We start from the raw sequence: 15,347 nt of genomic DNA, 5'->3' as shown, positions 1-15,347 counted from the left end.
CATCAGGAGAGTGATGACATTTCTGGCTACTTCATGTATCTCTAGGAGTATAATCTAAGTTGGTTTCTTGGGTAACCATGTAATTGGACTCAGAAATGCAGAAAAAAATAGAAGAAATAAAAATTAGGAATGAGAGTGAAATTTATCTCTGTTGTACTCTTCATTATATTTGTGTGTTTCCATGTGGATATTTAGGTGTTTCAAGTCAAGTTTCCTCATTTTGTCCCAAGTCAGGATATTCAAGTTTGCCAAGTTTCAAGAATGCTGCTCTTTCTCACAACAGGAGTAGACATCCAGAAGAATTTTTGAGGTGTGAACAGAAACCTGAAAGGCTAGAGAAGCTGTGACCTTCTGGCTTTCAAAAGCCTTTCAATGAGAAACCTTTCCTATGGCATGTATAAGAAGAAAAGCTAGTCCATGTCCAGCACTTTTAGGAGTTACGCATATGTATTTTGCTCTTCTATCTCTCAGCCAATGTGTCATGTAAACAAGTGTGCTTGCTTTGCATATTGCATTCAACTTCTGTCTCTGAAGTCTCTCACCAATTTCAGAAACAATTTATTTATGTTTTCTGGAGGTAGAAATCAGAGCTGCAACTAATTTCCAGGGGTTACTTTTGGCGTTTGAAAACAGATCCAGAGTTCACATCTCCATAGCCAACATCTAGAGCCTGACTGCAGAGAGGCACAAATGTCCTGAAACTCCATCTGAAGTCAGGCTGCACCCCACAGGCCAGACTCACCTCTCTTCACATCGAGGCCCATCTCTGCACCAATTCCTTGAAAGCACTCTAGTGTGGGAGAGCTTTTACTGTTGTTGTCAATAGCTGATGAATGGGTCCTTCCAGGATACATTACACTCCTGATTCCTGCGTAGCTTTGGCCTGCACACCACACAGCTTGATGACTTGTTCAGCAAAGAGATATTTTCTTTCATTGTTTTTTTTTTTTTGCATATTTATCAAAACTCTAGCTTTTTGCATTGTCGGAAGCAATGGATAGTTAATGGATAGTTAGTAGCCACTTCTTTTTGCTAACAAAAATGCAGGGTTTTTTTTGTTAATAAAAAAATATAGCAGCCTACATAGATCACTATCATATTCATTCTCATCTTTTTTCTAAGTGGATAAGTCCTCGTTATTTAATATCTTATGTAAGAGTTGTTTCAAACCTCTGATTACCCTTCACTGATACTATTTCCTTTAGTGCAGACCATGGCCTGGTTTTAAGGAGGATCCTGTCATGTATTTAAAATAACCTTTGAGAAAAGAAGGTTTATCCAGTGTGGAGACACAATTAAAATCGGTTGTTGCAAATGAAATAACAGCAGCAGCAATTCGTGCTTGAGGCAAGAATTTGCTGAGTTCCCCTTTCCTTACTTCTCTTATTATTTTCATATCTTTGACAGGAGAGATGACAAAAAGTCTGGCTGAGCCTTAAATTGCTGTTTCTTGTCTGTGTCCCCCCAAAGGTATGACAGCCGTGTCCCCCTTCGCCTTTACCGTGGAGCAGGCAGGGAGTCACCTGCAGGGCAGAGGGAGAAGGCAGTGGACGCAGGGTGATGGCAGAACCATGCAGCTACGCTCCCACCAGACCAGGCTGACAAGCTAAACTTAGCTGGGGGTTGGATTTCGTCCCCTGCGGTGCCGTGAGACAGTTGTCCCTGCTGGAGAGCCCCAGGGGTGCAGGGCAGCAATGGGAGTGGGCTGAGGGCCAGCGCCCTGCCTCGGGACTCCTCCAGTGTCTTTTGGGCAGCCTGGAGGAGCAGCTGCCTTTGGAGGTTCCGTCGTGACTGTGTTGGAGAAAGGAAGCCCCCTCTCAGCCAAGGAATGTGGTGGAAGCTAGGAGAAAGCTTCCTCGAGGGACGCCTTTCTCCCTCAGCTCCTGTCACTCTTGGGATCATGAGGGCTCTTGCCTGAAGGAAATGAGCTTGGGTGAGGAGCAGGAAAGGGTGTGATTCCCTCGGCTGAGTGTATGGGTGCTCTCCCACAGTGACCTTTCAGCAACCTGTCAAGAAAAAAACTCTCAAGAAAGCTGCTGGAGCCAGAGGCCCACTCTGGGACCAAGTATCATCTCAAGCAATGATGGAGCTGGACAGGAGGGATTTTTTTTTCCCAGACTTCTGGCTGGGGAGCCCTGACAGCATGCAGGGGAAGCAGACAGGGCAGCCCTGATGACAGCTCCAGCACTAAGCTGCATGAGGAGTTCGTTCCTATGGGGTCAGGGAGGAAGTGTGATGTCTCCAGCCATGGCTTTCTTATCGAGATTGCACTTGCCTCTTTTGCTTACTCACCACACTTCCTCTACCTACACATACATGCACGTTTGGAGTCCATCAGTAGGTAAGAAAGATGTACTACAACCCCATGTAACTCCAGACTGTGTTGTGAGATATATATAAAAAAATCCAGGAACAGTGGACATACAGGCCAAACTCACTTATCAAACCTCTCACACAGCCACTCCCACTGCCCTCGTGGCAGGTTTGTACCCCTGGGAAGACTCTGTGGCCCATTGCTCCTCAGATGGTTCTCAAGAGGGTGATACTGGCCACCGCTGGAGACAAGCTTGGGCTAGGGTACCTTAGATCTGACCCAATGTGTCCGTTCTTACTTAGATTAAAATAAAGACTCCCTGTTGGTTGTGGTAGAAAAAAAAAATCTGCCAGACATCTGGTCCAAACAGTGCAGGACAGTTTTTTACCATACGTTTCCACTACCTCCATCCCAAAGAGCTGGGGGAATAGGAGACACAGGACTGATCACAGCTTGAAGGCTACTGTGCTGGGCAAGAAGGAGAGCCACAACTGCTTTTTGGCTCTTGCCCACCCCCTCCTTGAATCGCGTCCTAGCACAGGCCGCCTGTGAGCGCAGTGGGGCACCAGGGAGATGATTTGCCTGTCTGCTTGCTGGTTGCTGGCTGGAAGCCGTGTGCTGGGGTTGGGAATCATTGTCCTAGAGCAAACCAATGATGCTGGTTGTGACCCATGGTTTCGAAAACCCAGACCATGAGGTTAGGACTGACACTCCCTCTTTAACTTTGAGCCACTGTGCTTTTCATCACCATGCCAGGAGTTGTCAGCTTTGACTCCAGCTTTTTTTGGCTTGTGTCACAACCTAATAAGTTATAGGCTAGCTTCTCCTGTCGATGTTTTTGCTGCACAGAAGGCTTCACATTTTGTAAGCTTTTACAGCACAGCTGTGCTCAGAGATGAAACAGAATGTGTATACAGTACAGTATGCATTCAACTGATGCACTAGATTCTTCCCACCATATGTATGGAGTGGTGTGCATTTCACTCCGATACCTCACTGCCAAAACTGCCAGAAGCAAATAAACAAATGGCGGAAGAGAGACACCATATGACGCAGTGCCAGGCACATGACCTAGGCTTTCAGAAAGAGACCCTGGCTGCTTTTAAAGGATTATAGTGGTCCAACTTTTTTAAACATCACCTCCCACCATGTGAAATACTCTGCCAGCATACGCTGTGAAGTATGCAGGTTGTTAAAGAACACTCCTAGGTTTCCCCTTCCTGCTAAGCAGGTGATGTTGCAGCTCTTTGTGCTCAATACTCATTTCCCCTTTCTTCGATGCCAGTGATTGTCTATCAGGTTTCTAAACTGAGAGGGAAGAACAATGAAGATGTACAAAGTAGTCTTAATTCTGGAAGGAATGCTCCTGTAAAAAGACAAGAACACATGTAATTAAGATAATGAGATTAATAATGTTAGTAACAATTTAACGATTAATATATAAACAATGCAAGTGAGACAAATGGTTGTTCTGTCTCATTCCCCACAAAAAAGTCACTAAGTTGCATTTCACAGCATCGGTGGTGAAGATCATAGAATCATAGAATCATTTAGGTTGGAAGGTCCCTCCAAGATCATCAAGCCCAACCACCGAGCCACCAGGGCTCCAAAGTCCTCTGCCAAAACAGATCAGAATCTGTCAGGGTTGGAAGGGACCACAAGGATCACTCAGTTCTAACCCCTCTGCCATGAGCAGGGACACCTCCCACTAGATCAGGCTGCCCAGAGCCTCATCCAGCCTGGCCTTAAAGACCCCCAGGGATGGGGCCTCAACCACCACCCTGGGCAACTCATTCCAGGGTCTCACCACTCTCATGGTGAAGAACTTCTTCCTCACATCCAGCCTGAATCTGCCCACTTCCAGCTTTGCCCCATTCCCTCTAGTTCTGTTGTTACTTGAGATCCTAAAAAGTCCCTCCCCAGCTTTCTTGTAGGCACCCTTAAGATATTGGAAGGCCACAATAAGGTCACCTTGGAACCTTCTCTTCTCCAGACTGAACAGCCCCAACTCTCTCAGTCTGTCCTCGTAGGAGAGCTGCTCCAGCCCTCGGATCATTCTCGTGGCCCTTCTCTGGACACGCTCCAGTAGGTCCACATCCCTCTTGTAATGGGGGCTCCAGAACTGGATGCAGTACTCCAGGTGGGGTCTCACCAGAGCAGAGTAATAAACTGACATGAATGTTAATTACATGGTTAGATGTAATTAAATTGTGATTCTGTTCTTGGAACTCTCACTCCATGTATGAGAAGAGGATTCCTGAGCTTCTTTTCTCTGTGACCAGCTTGTTGCTAAAGAAAAGATGACGGCAACCACCACTATGGTGCTTCTCCTGCTAGTAGTACTGGGAAACACAGATGGGTTTTCCTTTATTGCCTCAATCTTATGTTAAGCTAAATAACCTCTCACTAGCCCAGTGATTATCTTGCTTGCTCTGGCCTTTGCCTAAGCTCAGCTTTACTGGTGATTGTGTGAAGGGCAGGCAGGCACTTTCTTCACTTTAGAGAAGCTTTAGACACAGATTGAAAAAGTGCACTAAAACCAACAGAGGCCAAGCCTGGTACTGTGCTTTGCAAAGCTGATACTCAATGCAAAACTGTCTGGATGCAGGCAAGAGAATTTGATCTTGGATTCTGATGGAATCAGATATGGAATAGAAAATTATGTTAACTTTTTAAGATAGCAGCAATAGTCAGCAGAGTAACAGTGTGCTTTGAGTGTTTATTTAGAGCTGGTTCTGGGCTTGAAGCTTTTGTCTTTCTGTGTAGTGGTAGTAATAAGAGCACCAGTCTGCCCCAAGCCTTGCTGCCTCCTACTTTAATATACACTGCGACCAAGATAAAGACCTCTACATCTTGGTTAAACAATGAGGAATTTACAGATCTATGCATGGTGGCTGAAAGACCAAAGGGCACATGTCTACAGGTTTCTCCAGACTCTGCTTAGACAGAAACGCCATTTCAACACTGCCCTAAAATGAGATAGCCAAGTCTCTGCGCTGATGATGGAAGAGGCAAGCACTCAATTTACAGCCTGGGAAGGGAGAAACACCAGGAGTACTTTTCTCTCTGAATGTTACAAAGCCCATCTGGCTGCTTCAAGCCCAGGCCTTGAATGGAGGAGCCAGGGGCGCTCAGTGTACAGGGGGCATAGTTTTGTCAGCTCCTGATACCTCTTTGCAGAGGAATGTCCTAACTCCGTCTCTTTTCTTCCCTGTGGAAGCAGTAGCTCAGTCTTTGAGGAAAATGGCAACAGACCTATTGCATAGGTCACTAGCTGGACTTCAGTGGGCTAGCAGGAAAGAGCAAATCAGGATTATAGGAAGGCTGGGAAAAAAACCAAACACACAAGACTTTGCTATGTGGTAAGGGGCCAGGCAAGTCGGGTTTGGGATGGAGATGGCAACCAAGACGTTTGAGTCAACACAGAAGACAAAAACATGGTGAATGTGTTTCTGCCTGCTCCTTTTTATACTGGAAGCATCTGAATTTTTAAGCCCGTCTTTAAGAGTTAGAATAGTATCTATCTGTCTACCTCTCTCTCTCTCTCTCTCTCTCTTTTTTAAAATTCTATAATAACAACACACAGAGTTGAAAACAAAGGTGTAGTCTGATAAACCCTGGGGCCTGAAGTATACTACTGGGAATAGTTAGAAGTGGATTTGTGTAGGCTTAGAAACCTAGCCAAGGACTTACCTGCAACTTCTCCCCATGGAAGATGGTAATGAAGGGGACTGGGAAGACAAGTGTTTTTCAGCATTTTTCATCTTATTGTGACAGAAAGGAGAAAACTCAGAATGGGACCTTTCAGTTCCCAAGGCAAACTGGGAAGATACATTATAGTTGGTTGCTTCCTATTGCATGAAAATATATGTGGTCTGAACAATCTTATGAGTTTGAATGGGCAGTTTCCTGGTTTTAGACATGATATGTTACTGGAATCATTCCAGGTGACAGAGGTTTGCAGTGGGCAGTGGAAAACACAGGCACACCACTCTAATTTAGAGATAACTTTCTGCCAGCATTGGGAGCAAGCTCAGAGGTGCTTGAACTACGTCCCGTTTGTCAGTGAGAGCATGTCATCCCCCATAGTCGTGGCTTCTTTAAAGAAGAGTGGAAATCCTAGAAGAGGAGAGCTACCTCATTTGGTCTGTATCAGCCTATTCCTCTGAAAAATGTCTTTGAAAGTAAAACTTTGAATAAAAGCCTCAAAAAAAGGTGGTGAGAGAGGAGGGAGAAGTACCTTACCTGTTATTAGACCCAAAAGCAGTGGCGATATAGTGACCTCAGTCCCCGACCTCCAGCTGGGCTGTCAGGAGTTATAACGAATGCTCCTCACCACCAGCCAGATTTAGCTTTTGTCCTGCTTATAACTGCCACTATCCCACCTTTTATTGAAGCCATTCATCATTTACAGAAAGACTGGGAGATAATATTAAGGTTGTAGAAGATGTCATTTGTATCAAAGCTTCTCTCCTTTCTTTTTACCTTCTCCTTGCCCATTCTCCAGAATATGCTCTGTTCCTATTTTTTTCTCCCCCCATCTCCAGACCAGTCATCCCTTCACCCAGCTCATAAACGACTGCTTTAATAACATTACAGCCGCTCCATTTTCACATGTGAGTAGCCCAAGTGGCATGTCACTCGTAACCAAACCAGGGAGAAATTTCTATTTTCACCCTTTAAAAGGCCACAGCAAATACAGAGACAAGGATCCTGCCTGTCTTGCTCTGATCCCAGAGAAGCATTTGTTGCTGTGGAGTAGCTTGCAGACACAGCCCATCTGAGGGAAAGCTTTACCAACCAGACCTGGCCATTGTTTTTCCTGCTCCACATTTACTCAAAGTGCAGAACTGTTTATATACCACAAAGATGGGAATTAAATAAAAAAGAGTACATGTAGAATTTACCAGCTGCTTAAGTCATTGTTACCTTCTGTATCGATCAAATCCGTTGCCTCTTAATTGGTTATTGACTGTTGTGAGGCAAATAAGGCAAGCTGTCAGAGAGGGGAGGGATGGGGTGCAAGGTTTATCTTAATGGTATGTTGATCATGACTAGTCTATATAAGACAGTGGGAGAGGAGTTCATTAAACCACCCTGCAATTGCTTTAAAAAAATATGCTCTGAGTCAAGATGATTAATCATATATGTGACACCGTAATCAGAGAAAAACCGCATTGTTACTCTGTTAGTTACAACGCTGAAGCTTGAAATAAGCAGATGCATTGAAACAAATTCATTAGGGACAGTGATTTGTTTGGTCTGTGAGCCTTAGCTAACCATAACCAACATTTCAAGGATTTTTTTTCCTTTTTATTATTTTTTTTTTTCCCCTTGGTGTTATGTTTTGTTTTTCTGCCTCCCTGCTCCTCTGGCAGGCTGATTGGAAGTGTGTACTTGTGCTGCGCAGGAGTTGCTCATCTGTGCTGGGGAATCCTTGTAGAAATGGCAAAAGTGAGAACGGATACTTGAGCTACCTGACAGTGAACTGTACAGAATACTTTGGAAAATGCTTTTATCTCATAAATTGTAATAAACAGGAAATGAAAAGAGAGAGGGAGATCTTATTGGTTACATTGGTGTGAGCTACCCATTACAAAAATGGAATCTGCTGGGAAGCCTGTAGTATATTTTCATTTCTTTCCTGGCCATATTTTAGGCTGTGTATTGAGTATGTTGCAATAACTGTCAAGCACGGTCCATTAGCATCTCTAGATCAGGCCTGTCCTGAATCAGAAGGGAGATTAGTAGGATAGGCTCACTTTGTGAAGGTCCCACACAGCTGTGACTTGTCAAAGAAACATTCAAAGGGGCAATAAACTAAGTTTATTTCAAATTATCTCAGTGTTATGTGTTTGTTATCATATTTATTCTATGACAATTTTGAACTGGCTATTAAAAATTTATGATATGGGTAAAGGTTTGTGCAGTTTGAAATATTAGCTTTTGAGGCAGCCACCTGAACACTTCTCATATATCATTATGCCATGAACTGTTGGGGAAGGAGTAGTGTAGTCCCACAGAAGGTGGTAAAGCTGCAGAAGCTGCCTGGTTATTAGCTGATAGAGGAAGGAAAAATGTGCAAAAGTCTGGAATGCAATGGGAAAATGAGGTTTAATGTGGAGTTTTTGTTTACAAAGCATAAGGCAGTTCCCTGCTCGAGCAACTGGATCGGGGCTGGACCACCATCACTTGCTTGTGGGCCCAATTCATTTAACATCTCAGTCCTTCTACTCTTCTTCCTACAAAAATTAGAGGAGTGATCCAGGGCAGTAGACACTGCCATTTGAGTTCAGTTGCTCTTTCTGTATGTATAGTGAAAGTGGAGGTCATCATCAGTTTTTCCTTAGTATTTTATGACAGTGGTAGAAGGGGCTATAAATGCTCAGTATTGCAAGCTATATAAAAAGAAAATCCTGATTTTGCCTGGAAGGATCAGAAGTCCAGCAGGAAATCATGATTCTCCTCTAAAGTATATGAAACAGAACTGGGGTAGCAGGAGAAAAAGATGTATAGAATCAAGAAAGTTAAATTCTTTTTTTTTTTTTATAAGTTTTAATAGACTTAAATGCAGTAGGATGAAAGTTATGACTTTAGCAGGCACTAGAGTAGTACTGCTATTAGTATTTCCTTTTGATTCACTTACAATATTACTTACATTATAATAGAGTTTGCAGCTTGCATTTTAAATATAAACTGTGGATAATTTTATACCATGAAATTCTGAGTGGAAAATTTAATACATAAAGCTGGACCATTCAGAGCCAGAGCGCATGGAGGACAAGCACTACTGAAAATAAAAAAAAAGATCCATAAATAACTGTTTATCAGATTTTCAGGCACTTTTGTTTGGATTTTTTCCTGTGCTTCAGTTATGCAAGAAAATGAATGTGACATTCCTCAGTTAATTTGATGAGGATAATTTCAGAAACACTACCCTATCATTCCACCAATTGGCACCTTCTCCTTCTTTGTTGTAATGCATTTTTTCCAGGGCAGCTTTTCTCAGCAAAATTGCCTGTTTCCCAGGAGTTTTTGAACCTGTTCAAAAAGGGACAATGGGGGAGTGTGGGTTGTGTTTGGTTAGAATAGCAGGTTTGACCTGGTGAGTATTTATTTTTGAAGTCAGGCAGTATTACTTCTGTCAGCACAATGGAGAAGATTGCAGGATATTCTGAATGATGCATTTTCTCCAGTTTTAATCACACTAGCCAGATCACTGGCTCCTGAAGGCACTTCCACACCAAACCTTCTCCTAAACATGTGGACTCAAGATGCTTTTCTAATCCAGTCTGACATTAGTGGTGTTTCATTCAGGGTTTGTATTCACTTTTGAAACAGCAACTAAAATTTGAACACAGCTTAGAGTTCAGGTCTAGATTCATCACTGTCTATAATGGACATATCACAGCAAAGCATAAGCAGCTTTTACCAAGAGATATGCCAACAGGGGCCTTGTCTTGCCAAGGATGCCTGCAGGGAATTGAACATCAGGCTCTACTTAAAGACAGCATCTTTTCAGGGACATCTTTGCTCCTTCTCAGTGACCATATATCTTCAGTCTGTGTGAAAGGGACTCCACAGCTGTGAAGTCTGTACTGTAACGTATAGGAGCCAGGAGCAGCTGAGTGCAAGGGAGAGATTTCAAGTAAGGCTATGGATAGATGCCAGGCAACAAAATGGCAGAAACCTGCCTCCAGCAGCATGCCCTCTGCTCAGGAGCTGGGAATAGCCCCATGCACAATCCCAGAGTTTTACTTGTCATGTTAATATTGTTCCGCTGGTTTCTATCCACTGGTGACTTCTAGTGTAGACAAGATCTCAAATAGTAACTTAAATAGTGGTGGTGATGTGTACGTGTGTGTTGGTACGTTTGTTTATGTGTGCATTGGGATGGTGTGTGTGGGGAAAGGAGAGGAGGCAGCAAAAGAATTTAGCAAAAGTCCTTCTAATTTTCCTCTGCTTACTTAATAAAGAAGTTATAAGAGGGCATATTCCCAATTTCTTTTTAACTTTGTAGATCACCTCCAGTAGACAGATTGTCTCGTGGACCACTTCCCCTCCCCTTGGCGATCAAATAACATTCCTGTGGTGACTACAGCAGTTGCTTACATGGAAAAATAACATTAGGAAAGTATTTAATGTATTTTTAGCTGTCTTTAAATGCATTTTAGCAGCTGGAAACAAGGGGAGTTAGTAGCACATGACCTGCAAGCTCTTCATAGACCACCACCCAGTGTGCAGAGAGACAGTGCTGTTAGAGAGATCCCAGGCTGGGAAACATTGGGTCGGGTGGTCACTTGTAACCTGGGATAGTCAGAGGAGGTCAGGCAAAAGGAATAATCTCAGTTTTAGTGGCATGTAAACAATAACAATGCAATAAACAAACAGTGTGATTTTAGGTCCTTTGTTTTCACTGATTGAGTTTTGGGAGATATTATAAAAAGTTGTTTTGACATGTTTCAGAAAACCTGGGACTTCTTCAAAAAGCTTGAGAAGATTTTAGAGGCTTGAAGTGGCAAAACATTACAGCTGTAGAGATTAGTGAAGAGAGTTCAGCTGAGAGAGGCAACAAGCCTCTGCTTATTCCATCACTCCACAAATCAGGGAAATCCTGAAATCCTTGCAATGAGCAAACCTCTCATCAAACATCAGTGGGAGCTTCCCTTGAGGGAAGACTTTCCCCAAGCCAAGGGCTCACTCACAGGATTATAGAACTCTTTAGGTCATTCCTATAACTGCAGAGCTGCTGAAGCAGGGACATCCTCTCCGAACCATTGTCCCTGGCCCTGCTTCACTCCTGACGTGGAGCCGTGGCCTGGCACCCCCATTTCGGGCTCCCCCACCGCCCCAGCCCACAGCAAGCACGTTCATATTTCTGGGAAAAATATACTTAACAGATGGAAGTTTAGTACTATTTTTACCATAACTGGTACAGTGAATACTGTAGAGAGCATGATAATTGATTATCTGAGACAACAGAAATGCACAGGAACTAGAATTTCAAGGATTAGGGTCTCCCTGAGGATTTCCTTCCAGTTTCAGTGGAGGGAGAGATAACCTTTGTGGTGGAAGCGGAAACACGGCTTTCAGTTCCCATCTGCAGCCAGGCTCTGGAGACAATAGTATTAAGGGTGATGTGAACTTCCTCTGCTCATCGCCACGGGACGAGAGCCTCGACACACTTATCTGCGCTTCTATAGCAACACTGTTCAGCTTCTTGCAGCTTTTTTTTTGTCCTGCCAAGAGACGTTCACCTAATGCCTGTGTTTAACTTGTCCGGGGGTAACGGTCCTGTGTTTCATCTATTTTAAAGGATGTTTATGGCAATTAGGTGGCAATTTTATCCTGAGTAAGCAGGCTAATACTCTGTCACTCTGCATTACTCAAATGCCCATTGCTTTTAGAAAATAGATGTTAGGTGTTTTCAGTCAACTGGCGTTAAACTTTTGTGGACCAAGCAGTAGGATTTCATTGCAAATGCGTTGTCCCATTTTAGTGGAAGCTTTGCATTAACAAATTCCATCTTAACAAATTATTCTGTTTCACCTGCCTTGTGACTTATACTACCATAAGATCCTGCCTTTAATATTAAAATGTAAGCACAGATTTCCTCTCCCGAGGCTAAGGCTGCATAAAATGACTTATACTCAAGCTAAGAAATCCTCTGTCTGGATCAAGATAATTTTTCTCTGAGAATAAGAAGAAACAAATATCCATGCACTTCAGAGAGAGGGAAATTCTGCTGCAGATTGTTCTTCCTCCATCTTGTTAAAAAAGGGAATCTTGACTTAATATATAGTCTGTTTCCAAACTATTGGCATCTTTCACAAATATAGGCTGGCTGGCTTACGAACAGATCGCACAGTTTGTGTAGCCAGAAATAGTTGTCATCATGTACTTATTAATGAGTACACATATCTCTGAACATGAAATGCTGTGTTGTTTTCAGAGAGGTTCTTTTAGATTCTGGTTTTTGTTCTTTTTTTAACTTTTTTTTTTCCTTACCCTCCTGACATTTTTCTCCAAAGCTCAGTGATCGAAAGCAGAGAGGAAAGAGACCTGGGAAAGGAGATGTTCTCATCTGTCCAGCTTCCTCACATCAGGAGCTACTCTCTGCATGTCATTCCTGACAGATGTTTGCCTAATCTGTTCTTAAAAACCTCCCATGATGGGGCTTTGACAGTCTCCTTAGGCAATCTTCTCCAGCGCTTTGTCATACCTATCATTAAGAAGGGTTTCCTGATATCTAACCCTCAATTAAAGGCCACTTTTTCCTGCTCAAAACCATCACCAGGCTGACCTTACAGCTAAGCCAGCTCTACCAAGTTGACTGCGGTTCTTGCTAGATGTTCCTTGCCAGCCCTGCTCCTTGGGTAACGTGCTGTCTTCTGCCAGGAGCAGCTGGCGCAGCACGAGTGCCACCGGTTCTGTCGAGTGCCCAGCCCGGTGTCCCGGGGCCAGCGATGGGCAGGTCTCCCTCTTGGATCCCACGCAGCTGACGGGCAGGCGGCTGCCTGCCAGCAGAGGCTATTGAATTAGGAGCTTCAGTAAATCCCAGGAGACGTGCTGCCACAGGGAAGTTGCAGCAGTTCCGTGCTGATAAAACTAGCAGCGCTCACCATGGTCCCAGGCCTCAGCACAGGAGCCGAAGCCTTTTTTGTCCTGGAACAAGATGTGAGGGAGACCAGCTGTACCATATATTGCATAGAAGCAATCAATTGCATCTAACATTTTGGACATACATTTCTTAATGAGATAATTTCTATAATGATTTTAGCAGTTTAAAAGCATTGTAAAAATTCAGAGATATCACAGGTTTGGCTTCTTTTTTTTCCCCCCCCCAGTTGCTTTCTTTTAAATAATAGCAGTCAGAATACGTCCCAGCCAGGCCTGATGGAGAAGTTGGAGATGCCAGCCTGGTGTGAGTGAGGTCGGAATGCTGAGGAGCTGAGGCAGTTGCTTACTGGTATACAGCAACAATTGGGAGTGAGTCAGTGTAGATATAGGCATATCACAACATTACCATGGCAAGATAAACTCTGAGCCACTTTTTAAGTGTTTAAAACAGTGCTAAACATTGTAAGAGTGTTTCCTCCTGCAAACTGGAAGAAGTGGAAAAGGTGGAAATTCACAAGTGGAAGGTGGTAGTAATGAATTAATGTAAAGCAACTGGAGAGTTACCCCTGGCTGCTGAGAATAGGTATTTTTTTACAATGGAAACCAGCTAGCTAAAGTGGGCATGCTCTGCTGCCTGAGTAAATTATAGCAATATGTAGCTGAACTGGTTTTGAGACTAGGTAGTTTTGGTGATGTCCAAAGCTAAATAAAATAAGGTTTGAATCAACAGCAGGGGAGCATGTTGCCACCAGCAGGGGTGAATAACGTTTGGGCAACCGGCAATTTTGGTAAGCGGTTCAAGGTCGGTGGGGTTTGTCTCTGTATTTTGACACATGCACTACAAACACCCTGATATCCATTTCATTTTACAAGGTGTGTGCGTGCAACCATGATAATGCTGCAGAGGGTCACTGGCAGGTTACAACGTGCCAGCCGTCACGTGCACAATGTCTAGAATAGCGCCAAGATACAATTTCAGGGGTCTGAGGGCACCGATAACATTCAGAGCCCTACATCTCACTAGCTCTCTGTCACTGGGCATCCCATTGGCACCTCTGATCCCAAGCTGACAGGTCCATTTCTATTTGTGCAAGGCATTTTTAAGGTGTTTGTCCTCCAGTTGTCTTCTAGTTGACTTGAAAAAGCTTCAGCAAGTTGTCCGTATTCATTCATGGGGGAGAGGAAAGGGCAAAGTTTGTTTTCAAAATGAGAATCGGGTGGGGTTTTTTTGTTACAAAACATGGTCAGATTTGGACTTTGTATTTCATGCAGCATGGGAAGTAAAATTATGTTATGAGAGAGGTTTCAGGCTAGTAATTAGAGTTCAGAGTTTCAAACTAATAATTAGAAGAATACATTTAAACCTTTGTCAATATAAAAGTGATTTCAGGTGCTCAGGAATGCTCTGCCTCTTCTCTGTGGTTTGAAGGAAATATTTTAAACGTTTTCCACCCTGCAGCTGTTGAAGGCAGTGAAAGAAAAAACCTATGAGCTGCTAGGAAACATACAGAATAAACTCATTTACCAATTCCCCCTTCTTGTAATAATCATCAGTTGTAGGTACTACTCAAAACAGACTTTTGGACAAACTTTGCACCTCTAAAAATGGTATTTTCTGTCAGGCAGAGTTTGTTCATGCCCTGTGGCTGACAGGCCAAGGCCCAAGTCAAAGCCTACTGGAGTCAACAGGGTTTTGTCGTGGTGCAACCCCTTCACATTTTTCTAAAAATCCCTGGTGCTGCGAACTCCCAGCTCCGCTTTCCCACTCTGTCTCCCCAGGGAGAGGCAGAAGCCTATTTGAAGGCAAACAAAGCCATAGATTCTACAAGGTGCAAATACCTCTCCTAAATGCCAGCGCTGGAAAATCCTGGGCACCGTGAGTGTGGTGCAGGAGGACAGGCGGCTCAGGCCACTGAGGGGGGGAGCGATGCGGCAGGCGCCGCGACGCACGCGCGCGGTGCGGCAGCCGCCGAGACGCACGTGCGCTGCACCCGGGCACCCCCGGAACCCTCAAACCAGGGGGCAGCTGGAAGCGTGGGGAGCAGGACTACCTGCTCCTCACCCTGTCACCTCCGCACGCTCCTCTCGTCCCCCACTCTGATCACAGCCCCCGTGCCCTCCTCCTCTCCCCGGCTTCTTTGGGCAGTGGCTGATTTAAATAGGTTGGCAGGGAGCCAGGAGCTCATCATTTTAATGCAGTGTAAAATGGAATGTGCATAATTATATGCAAGCCATATGTGAGGGAGACAGCTCAGCTGTGAATTTCGGGAGGCTGCGAGAGGGAGAGAGCGAACAGTCAGGGATCAGATGAGATGGAGCGGAACGGAGTGCAAGTGTCACTCAAATGAACAGTGTAATGAGTGTATTGCTGACACTCCTCCTTTCACCTGCTTCTCCCTTTTGCTCTAACTCG

General features: G+C 44.1%; 1 protein-coding gene across 1 annotated transcript in view; it reads left to right on the top strand.

The window, feature by feature from the left end:
• SOBP (sine oculis binding protein homolog (Drosophila)) overlaps positions 1–15,347 on the top strand; it is a 101,711-nt gene that overhangs the window by 49,039 nt on the left and 37,325 nt on the right. The window lies entirely within an intron of this gene.

This window comes from Merops nubicus, unplaced genomic scaffold (assembly GCF_000691845.1).
Source record: "Merops nubicus isolate BGI_N331 unplaced genomic scaffold, ASM69184v1 scaffold19514, whole genome shotgun sequence".
Taxonomy (NCBI): domain Eukaryota; kingdom Metazoa; phylum Chordata; class Aves; order Coraciiformes; family Meropidae; genus Merops; species Merops nubicus.
This window is presented reverse-complemented; position numbering and strand designations above follow the sequence as displayed.